Source organism: Triticum aestivum, chromosome 4A (assembly GCF_018294505.1).
Source record: "Triticum aestivum cultivar Chinese Spring chromosome 4A, IWGSC CS RefSeq v2.1, whole genome shotgun sequence".
NCBI lineage: Eukaryota > Viridiplantae > Streptophyta > Magnoliopsida > Poales > Poaceae > Triticum > Triticum aestivum.
In genome coordinates, this window is record NC_057803.1 from 250,032,518 (window position 1) to 250,044,207 (window position 11,690).

The window sequence follows — 11,690 nt, forward strand, 5'->3', positions numbered from 1 at the left end:
ATTATGAGGTGCATCGGTATGAAAAGGTATTTGAAACAAGGGAAAAGGGATATGAGATCAACACCGAAAGCTTGATTTGAATCCATCGGAGAAGAAAAGAATGACGAATGCCGAACTTGAGGCTCCGTTAGTATCTTCATGAGAATCACCGGATAAGAACATTGAAGGAAAAAGGATGGAGAGACTTTACATCAATAAGATGGATACTTGATCAAGAAATCTGAATCCTTCAAGAAAACAAGGGTGGGTGGGTGGGAAAACACTATTGAGAATGAAACGAACACCGTTGAGAAGAAATGATAATTGATCTTGCTGATGTTGAAATGATCGGATCCACTTGAAGAGAAAACACGTCGGTGAAAAGGATTGACAAGACAATCTTGATGATCAAGAAGGATTGGTATTCACATCGAACTATGAGAACACCGTTTCGAAAAGGTATGGAATCAACACTTGACTTTGAAGCAACTCGAATACCACAACTCAAAACAAAACAAAGGATTGGCTTGTAGAATAAGCCGAAACAAACATATGATAGAGATTTTGTCCGAAGTTTTCATGGTGGGGCCTACATGGGCTCGATCGTACAGCACCATCATGTACAAGGCAGTGCACATGACATACGAAGCGTCCCTGAGTCGGCATAGCCAAGGACTCTTTAAGACACAACGAGACCACTGTAAAATCGACCGTGAATAGGCGGACCACTAGACGTCGAACCCCAATTTCATATCATACATCTATCGGAAAGATATTCTAAGAGCTACTTGAATTCCCACTTATAAACTCCCGAAAATTTTCCGGTTATGCAATCGGGTGTTGGGGATACAGGCGAAGCATAATATCTCACCCAAAACTAGCAAATCCTACATCCAGCTGTATCCATCCTTCAACACATAACCAAGAAACCTTCGGAAATCATCTACCTCAACCTTCGAAAAGCATCCGTTATACTAGCTATGGCAATACCCCCGAACTCCCGCCCCAGTACTGGGTGGCGTTGAGGTTATCTCACCAACGAACTGCATAAAAGAGATTTTTGATGTCGGCATACTACTCAGGTATTCCAGAACTGCAACGATAAAATTATGATGACAACACCTCGGAGCTCAACTCCCCGGGACACTTCCACAAAACCCCTGACAGGAGGCACCAAGACAATGTTCTCGTCACAAAACCATCGGAACGATTCCAAGATACCTGCGTGATCCTAAATTTTTTTTAGTGAAATTAGAGAAGAGAAGGGTCAAAACTCTACGTCAGGATGCCTTACCAGAGCGATGAAGGGACTGGGGAGTAAAAAAATTCCTAAACTCTCCGATATATAATTCCTAAATGACTCAAAACATTTTTCTAGACTCAACTCGTCAGCTAATTCGATCAAGCAGGGGGGCTCCTAAGGTCGGGGAAGGCTCTGATACCAACTTGTAACGCCCTCGATGCGGATATATCTCCCACGTGTCGAAGCACGACTTAGAGGCATAACCGCATTGAAAGCAATGTCGCAAGTGAGGTAATCTTCACACAACCCATGTAATACATAAGGGAAAAGATACATAGTTGGCTTACAATCATCACTTCACACAATTACATGAATAAAACATTACATCATCCAAATACAATCAAGGTCCGACTACGGAACCAAAATAAAGGAAGAACCCCAAATGTGACAAAGTCCCCGATCGACCCCAACTGGGCTCCACTACTGATCAACTAGAACGAAACAACACAAAGGACAAGATCTTCAACGAGCTCCTCCTGAGCTTGGTTGCATCATCTACACAGTCTCATCGGCACCTGCAAGCTGGTTCTGGAAGTATCTGTGAGTCACGAGGACTCAGCAATCTCGCACCCTCGCGATCAAGACTATTTAAGCTTAAGGGTAAGGTAAAGGCATGAGGTGGAGCTGCAGCAAGCGACTAGCATATATGGTGGCTAACATACGCAAATGAGAGCGAGAAGATAAAGCAAAGCACGGTCGATAAAAGTATGATCAAGAAGTGATCCTTAAACAACCTACGTCAAGCATAACTCCAACACCGTGTTCACTTCCCGGACTCCGCCGGAAAGAGACCATCACGGTTACACACGCGGTTGATATATTTTAATTAAGGTCAACTTCAGGTTTTCTACAACCGGACGTTAACAAATTCCCATCTGCCCATAACTGCAGGCACGGCTTTCGAAAGTTCAAATCCCTGCAGGGGTGTCCCAACTTAGCCCATGACAAGCTCTCACGGTCAAAGAAGGAATAGACCTCCTCCCGAGACATTCCGATCAGACTCGGTGATAGAGGCAAAGGTGTCCCGTCTTTCGATGAGATGGTGCATTTCGCTTTGGTGGAAGTCGACTTTGACGATCCGACTACGAACGTGCGAGGACGTCGCGCCTTAGCAATCGCTAAACCAACTCCGAGAGGTTATTGACCACGTCGGAGCACGATCAACTTGACCACGAGGGTCTGTTTCCTGCGAGCAAATGAAGAACAAGCAAGAAACTGAGATTGCAATCTGGATATTGCGAATATAAGATGAAAGCTTTATTGATCAAGGTGGGGTTCTGTGACGCCTTTGTCTGGTCGTTGAACACAAACGAAGTACGCGAAGTTGCAGCTATGGCGAACTTTTAATCTAAACAAAACCCAAAGTCTAAACGATGCCCTAAGGGCTGTATATATGGAGGAAGAGGGGGGAATTTCGTGGCCCTTGGTGGAGGGGTCCGAAATCAACCCTATCTCTTGTTTCCCCACACATACGGACTCTAAAAATAGCCTATACTTATGTATTTCGAAATTACATGGGCCTGGCCCAATAATAAGGTGACGCAGCACCTAAAATAGCCTCGGGACGAAATTTATGAAGTGGCATCTTGTATATTTCGTCCAAGGCTTCATGCACACATTATGGTGGCTTCAAAGTCCTGAAATCATCACTTGTAACTCCGTTCTTGTTCCCCTTGCACATGCCATCATCTCCATGCTTGTTCTTGCTCCAATGTTCATCCTTCTCCAAGCTAGGCCCTTCATTTGTAAGCAAAACAAATGTATCCAATTTAGGCAGCATCATATTCTCATGAACATTAGAATCATTACCAAGAAACGAAAGTACCGTATAATTTAGTTGGCGTGCACGAGCTCTAGTAATTGGTCCAGTATGTATAGCAGCAGGGGCTGTGGGTGTAACAATTGTATTGATGTCCTCATCATCCTCCCCTTCTTGAAATGAAGTCGTCCTCGACGGAAGTTCATCTTCCTCACCCAAATAAGGCTTCAAATCTGCAATGTTAAAAGTGGGACTAACCCCAAAATCTGCAGGCAGCTCAAGTTTATATGCATTATCATTTATTTTCTCTAACACCTTAAAGGGACCATCAGCACGTGGCATTAACTTTGATTTGCACAAATCAGGAAATCTATCCTTACGCAAATGTAACCAAACAAGATCTCCAGGTGCAAACACAACATGTTTTCTACCCTTATCTCCAGCAAGTTTATATTTAGCATTCATGCGCTCAATGTTTTCCTTAGTTAACTCATGCATTTTTAAAATCAATTCAGCATGTTGTTTAGCATCAAAATTAACCTTCTCCGAAGATGGAAGAGGCAACAAATCAATAGGTGCACGAGGTAGGAAACCATACACAACTTCAAAAGGGCACATCTTAGTAGTAGAATGCAATGAACGATTATAAGCAAATTCAATATGAGGCAAGCATTCCTCCCACATTTTCTTATTATTCTTCAAAACAGCCCTAAGCATAGTAGACAACGTTCTATTGACTACTTCAGTTTGTCCATCAGTTTGGGGGTGACAAGTAGTACTAAAAAGCAGTTTAGTCCCCAACTTAGCCCATAAACATCTCCAAAAGTGGCTAAGAAATTTAGTATCACGATCTGAAACAATAGTATTTGGCACACCATGCAAGCGAATAATTTCACGAAAGAACAAATCAGCAACATTAACAGCATCATTGCTTTTATGACATGGTATAAAGTGTGCCATTTTCGAGAATCTATCCATGACAACAAATATGCTATCCCTCCCCTTCTTTGTTCGAGGTAAACCTAAAACAAAGTCCATAGATATATCCTCCCAAGGAACACTAGGTACAGGCAAAGGCATATATAAACCATGAGGATTGAGTCGTGACTTAGCTTTTTGACATGTAGTGCATCGAGCAATAAAACGCTCAACATCCCGTCTCATCTTTGGCCAAAAGAAATGTGTAGCAAGTACGTCCTCCGTCTTCTTCACGCCAAAGTGTCCCATTAATCCTCCTCCATGCGCCTCCTGCAACAACAAAAGACGAACGGAGCTAGCTGGATTGCATAGCTTGTTAGCACGAAACACAAATCCATCGTTAACGTCAAACTTGTTCCACATTCTTCCTTCTTTACAATTCTGCATTACATCTTTAAAATCAGCATCATGCACATATTGATCTTTGATGGTCTCCAAACCAAATATTTTGAAGTCAAGTTGTGAAAGCATAGTATAGCGACGAGACAATGCATCAGCAATAACATTTTCTTTTCCCTTCTTGTGTTTAATGACATAAGGGAAAGTCTCAATGAATTCAACCCATTTAGCATGTCTACGATTCAGTTTAGCTTGACTTTTAATATGTTTCAAAGATTCATGATCAGAATGTATAACAAATTCTTTGGGCCATAAATAATGTTGCCATGTTTCTAAAGTCCGAACAAGAGCATATAATTCTTTATCATAAGTAGAATAATTCAGACTAGGCCCACTCAATTTTTCAGAAAAGTATGCAATAGGTTTGCCATCTTGTAATAACACACCTCCTAATCCAATTCCACTAGTGATAGAGGCGAGGGTCCCGATCTTTCGATGAGATGATAACTATCGATTTGGTGGAGACGACTTTGACGATCCGACTACAAACGTGCACGACGTTGTGCCTTAGCAATCGCTAAACCAATCTCCTGAGGTTACTGACGATGCTGGAAGCACGGTCAGCCTGACCACGAAGGTCTATTCCTGCAAGCAATCGAAGAACGAGCAAGAATATGATAAAGCAATCTGAATATTGCAAATATATATGAAGTATTGATAATGGTGGGGATCCGGAAGCGGTCTTGGTCTGGTCGTTGGACACAAACGAAGTACACGAAGTTGCAATGGCTAACTTTTAACTAAACAAATCCCAAGGAAAAGCTACTAGATGGATCTACTTATATAGGAGCAAGGGGTGGAGGCCAAGGAGGTTGGAGGACGTCCCAAGGCAGCCTAAAACTAAATCTAGGTCGTACAAGGCCAATGGGCCCAAGTGGAGGTGATGTAACACCTTTGGACTTGTAGTTTGACTCGGATTCTGCTGCAGCATCAGATTGTTTCGTCCACAACTCAACGCTCCGGACGAATTTGAAGGTGATTCCAATTGGGTTGGAAAGTGCACGAAATCTAATTTCCAACAAAAAAAGAATCACCCAATTCGGAGTCCGTATGAAAACCTTGTGTGCGTTTTGAGTCAGGTATGTCTGTGCAGTCCGAATCTGAATCCAGAACGTGAGAGACTTGGACTCTATCTTCTCTTGGGCCAAAAGTGACGTGAGAGAACTTTTTGAACAGCAAATAAACATCTCTTTCTTCCTTATCTTCATATGTGGATTGTACAAATGTCCCATACACCTGCAATTAGACAAAACACAAAAGTGTGTGAAGTATTTTTGTTCTGGATAACATAAATAGATTATTGAATAGTTTGCACTAGAAATCACCTGACAAATATGCATATATGCAATATTTTTGGTCATATCCAAGGTAGTCATGTCCTCATCATCCTCCCCTTCTTGAAAATAAAGCCGTCCTCGGCGTTGCTTAATCTGAAATGTGGCTAACAAAAGAGACAAGGTGTACATGTTGTATATGTATATGTCATCCATTTTTACTTCCCTTGATTTTTGCATATATAACACATGAATAGATGAGTAACTTGCATAGTTCATAAAATCTAAAGCCAAAAAATTAGCACAAGAAGTAGAAGGCATGAAAATATTGCAACTCAGTTTGCACATATAAGTGAAGCTCTTATTCATTTCAAAAGATTGACAATGTTCATCATTAAACCATCCCAACATTGGTGAATAAACCTTACTTGCATTAAATTTACATGCTACAACATGCTTAAATAAGCAAACATGCAATAAATCATTTAACACAGAATCATCACCAAGATTAGAGGTCATATCAAAATGATTAAACATTGGTTCTTTTGCATCAATAGTTAATTCAATGGGTGCACTCAAAATTGTTGGTATTTCAGTTGTTTGATCACATGGCAAAGTCAAATTATCAACGTAGTCCTCTAAAATAGGTGGTGTGATCAAAGTAGTGGGTAGCTCATCAGATGGTGCATTCAAATTGACAAGGCATTCATCATTCTCATGTAGAGATGGAAGATCAGTACCTTTGTCATTACCTCTTATGATCAACTCAGATGATGTAGCCACTCTCGGGGGCGATGTGTCACATGGTGGAGGTGATGTAGTCCTGACAACAACGGATGTGGTTGTCATAGTATGCCTAGTAGTTGAAGGAACAATCATATCAACTCTTGGAATGTGCACCGTGCGCTTGTTCTCCTCGTGGCCAACACGTCGTTTTATTTCCTGTTCAGCTTTGCAAGCAAGATGAAACAAATTGATAGAGGCAAAGGTGTCCCGTCTTTCGATGAGAAGGTGGATTTCGCTTTGGTGGAAGTCGACTTTGACGATCCGACTACGAACGTGCGAGGACGTCGCGCCTTAGCAATCGCTAAACCAACTCCGAGAGGTTATTGACCACGCCGGGGCACGATCAACCTGACCACGAGGGTCTGTTTCCTGCGAGCAAACGAAGAACAAGCAAGAAACTAAGATTGCAATCTGGATATTGCGAATATAAGATGAAAGCTTTATTGATCAAGGTGGGGTTCTGTGACGCCTTTGTCTGGTCGTTGAACACAAACGAAGTACGCGAAGTTGCAGCTATGGCGAACTTTTAATCTAAACAAAACCCAAAGTCTAAACGATGCCCTAAGGGCTGTATATATGGAGGAAGAGGGGGGAATTTCGTGGCCCTTGGTGGAGGGGTCCGAAATCAACCCTATCTCTTGTTTCCCCCACACATACGGACTCTAAAAATAGCCTATACTTATGTATTTCGAAATTACATGGGCCTGGCCCAATAATAAGGTGACGCAGCACCTAAAATAGCCTCGGGACGAAATTTATGAAGTGGCATCTTGTATATTTCGTCCAAGGCTTCATGCACCCATTATGGTGGCTTCAAAGTCCTGAAATCATCACTTGTAACTCCGTTATTGTTCCCCTTGCGCATGCCATCATCTCCATGCTTGTTCTTGCTCCAATGTTCATCCTTCTCCAAGCTAGGCCCTTCATTTGTAAGCAAAACAAATGTATCCAATTTAGGCAGCATCATATTCTCATGAACATTAGAATCATTACCAAGAAACGAAAGTACCTGGTAATTTAGTTGGCGTGCACGAGCTCTAGTAATTGGTCCAGTATGTATAGCAGCAGGGGCTGTGGGTGTAACAATTGTATTGATGTCCTCATCAGAAACACAAATCCATCGTTAACGACAAACTTGTTCCACATTCTTCCCTCTTTACAATTCTGCATTACATCTTTAAAATCAGCATCATGCACATATTGATCTTTGATGGTCTCCAAACCAAATATTTTGAAGTCAAGTTGTGAAAGCATAGTATAGCGACGAGACAATGCATCAGCAATAACATTTTCTTTTCCCTTCTTGTGTTTAATCACATAAGGGAAAGTCTCAATGAATTCAACCCATTTAGCATGTCTACGATTCAGTTTAGCTTGACTTTTAATATGTTTCAAAGATTCATGATCAGAATGTATAACAAATTCTTTGGGCCATAAATAATGTTGCCATGTTTCTAAAGTCCGAACAAGAGCATATAATTCTTTATCATAAGTAGAATAATTCAGACTAGGCCCACTCAATTTTTCAGAAAAGTATGCAACAGGTTTGCCATCTTGTAATAACACACCTCCTAATCCAATTCCACTAGCATCACATTCAAGCTCAAAAGTCTTATCAAAATCAGGAAGTTGGAGTAAAGGAGCATGTGTCAACTTATCTTTCAATACCGTGAAGGCTTCTTCCTGTGCGGTACCCCAAAGAAAAGGCACATCTTTCTTTGTAAGCTCATTGAGAGGTGCAGCAATGGTGCTGAAATCTCTCACAAAACGCCTATAGAATCCAGCGAGGCCAAGAAAACTCCTCACTTGTGTGACCGTTTTGGGCTGCGGCCAACTCTCAATAGCTTCAATCTTGGCTTTATCAACTTCAATTCCCTGTGGAGTAACAACATAGCCAAGAAAAGATACTCGGTCGGTGCAAAAGGTGCACTTCCCAAGGTTACCAAACAAACGTGCATCACGTAGAGCAATAAAAACAACACGTAAATGTTCCAAATGTTCTTCCAAAGATCTGCTATAAATCAATATGTCATCAACGTAAACTACCACAAATCGTCCAATAAAAGCACGTAAAACTTCGTTCATTAATCTCATGAAAGTACTAGGTGCATTAGTTAACCCAAAAGGCATGACTAACCACTCATATAATCCAAACTTAGTTTTAAATGCTGTTTTCCATTCATCTCCCAATTTCATACGAATTTGATGGTAGCCACTACGCAAATCAACTTTGGAGAATACTGTAGAGCCACTCAATTCATCAAGCATATCATCTAGCCTAGGAATAGGATGACGATAACGAATAGTAATATTATTAATGCCTCTACAATCAACACACATACGTGATGTACCATCCTTTTTCGGCACTAGAATAATAGGAACAGCACAAGGACTAAGGGATTCGCGTATATAACCTTTGTCGAGAAGCTCTTGTACTTGACGCATAATCTCCTTCGTCTCCTCTGGATTGGTACGGTATGGTGCACGGTTTGGCAGTGAAGCACCGGGAATTAAGTCGATCTGATGCTCAATCCCTCGAATAGGCGGTAATCCCGGTGGCACGTCTTGTGGAAAAACGTCAGCGAACTCCTGCAAAATGTTAGTGACAGCAGGAGGCAAAGAGGAAGGCACGTCCTCGAATGAAAATAATGCCTCTTTGCACACAAAAGCATAGCAAACAGATTTGCTGAAATCTAACTCATCAATATCAGATTTGGTGGCAAATAAACATGCACTTTTCAATTTAATCTCAGAAGCAACACTAGATGGTTTATTATTAGGCTTCATTTGTTGCTCAAATTCTTTTGCCACAATCTGATTTTCACTCTTATTCTTCTCCTGTTGTGCTTTATTAGCTCTATTAATATCATCTTTCAAAATGGAATCAGGGGTCATAGGAAGCAAAGTAATATTTTTATCCTTATGAACAAGAGTATAGTGATTGTTTCTACCATGGTGTACAGAATTTTTATCAAATTGCCATGGTCTACCAAGTAATAAGGAACATGCTTGCATAGGTACCACATCACAATCAACATAATCAGCATATGTAGAGATACTAAAATGCACACGAACAGTACGTGTTACCTTAACCTTGCCGCTGTTGTTGAACCATTGGATGTAGTAAGGATGTGGATGTGGTCTTGTGGTGAGAGAAAGCTTCTTGATAGAGGCAAAGGTGTCCCGTCTTTCGATGAGATAGTGGATTTCGCTTTGGTGGAAGTCGACTTTGACGATCCGACTACGAACGTGCGAGGACGTCGCGCCTTAGCAATCGCTAAACCAACTCCGAGAGGTTATTGACCACGCCGGAGCACGATCAACCTGACCACGAGGGTCTGTTTCCTGCGAGCAAACGAAGAACAAGCAAGAAACTGAGATTGCAATCTGGATATTGCGAATATAAGATGAAAGCTTTATTGATCAAGGTGGGGTTCTGTGACGCCTTTGTCTGGTCGTTGAACACAAACGAAGTACGCGAAGTTGCAGCTATGGCGAACTTTTAATCTAAACAAAACCCAAAAATAATGTTCCTATAACTACTAGGATGTGGTGGTAAAACGCTCACAGTAAAGCAAATATCAATGTCTTACAAGTTCTTACCATGCAGCAGGCGGTGATCGGCAACCAGCGGTGTCAAGTAACTCCGAATATTGAGTAAAGCGATTGCCAGGGGAGCGTACGTATACACGGTGTAGAAATATGTGGAGCTGGGTTGGCTATATATGGTAGCAAAAGATTAGCAATAATCAATTCAAAGATGCAATGTTGAATAAACGCTCAACGACGGTACTGTGCTGGTCCTAGGCTAGACCGGACTAGAGACGCGAGCCTAGAACACTAATGAGGTCACGTCGTAGCACAACTAGCATCAATGAAGGATACTAAGTAGCTTTGGACAGCAAGATATAAGTGAAGATCACAACGGCAGTAAAGATAATGAGGTGAAACAACAGCCAAGCAGGATATATCAACAACTTTGTCTCCAACTTTCCTCTGAAAAAGTTTGTGCCGATTTTTTTGTTTTTTTTCTCTTTTTTTCCTCACACTTTTTTTTTCCTTCTCTCCTTTTTTTTCTCTGACTTTTTTTTCTCCTTTTTTTCTCTCGTTTTTTTTCTCTTTTTTACTCCCTCTTTCCAAAACAAACTAGAGAAGATGCAGATTGGATCAAGTGAAGATGTGAACGATCTCAACTATTATTATGACAATGAATGGTGGGTAGCACGTGGTGGAAATTGATGGATGGGTGGTGGACAGCGGAAGAGATAATGATGCAGCGGTGGCGTGACTAATGTGAACAGAACTCGAAACTCTAAACGAACTAGACACTAAGACCAGCAACTCGACACGATGATGCAACCGATAATTCAACTATGCAAGCAATGAAAAGAAAATTGCAAAGGCTCAGACTGGCTTGGACCAAGGATGAATAGATCTAACTCTTTTTTGTGGCTTTTTCTTGGACAATAGGTAAGAAAATAAATCTAATCTAGGAAAACTGGAAATTCTCACCGAGCAACCTGAAAACTGATACCACTTGATAGAGGCGAGGGTCCCGATCTTTCGATGAGATGATAACTATCGATTTGGTGGAGACGACTTTGATGATCCGACTACAAACGTGCACGACGTTGTGCCTTAGCAATCGCTAAACCAATCTCCTGAGGTTACTGACGATGCTGGAAGCACGGTCAGCCTGACCACGAAGGTCTATTCCTGCAAGCAATCGAAGAACGAGCAAGAATATGATAAAGCAATCTGAATATTGCAAATATATATGAAGTATTGATAATGGTGGGGATCCGGAAGCGGTCTTGGTCTGGTCGTTGGACACAAACGAAGTACACGAAGTTGCAATGGCTAACTTTTAACTAAACAAATCCCAAGGAAAAGCTACTAGATGGATCTACTTATATAGGAGCAAGGGGTGGAGGCCAAGGAGGTTGGAGGACGTCCCAAGGCAGCCTAAAACTAAATCTTGGTCGTACAAGGCCAATGGGCCCAAGTGGAGGTGATGTAACACCTTTGGACTTGTAGTTTGACTCGGATTCTGCTGCAGCATCAGATTGTTTCGTCCACAACTCAACGCTCCGGACGAATTTGAAGGTGATTCCAATTGGGTTGGAAAGTGCACGAAATCTAGTTTCCAACAAAAAAAGAATCACCCAATTCGGAGTCCGTATGAAAAACTTGTGTGCGTTTTGAGTCAGGT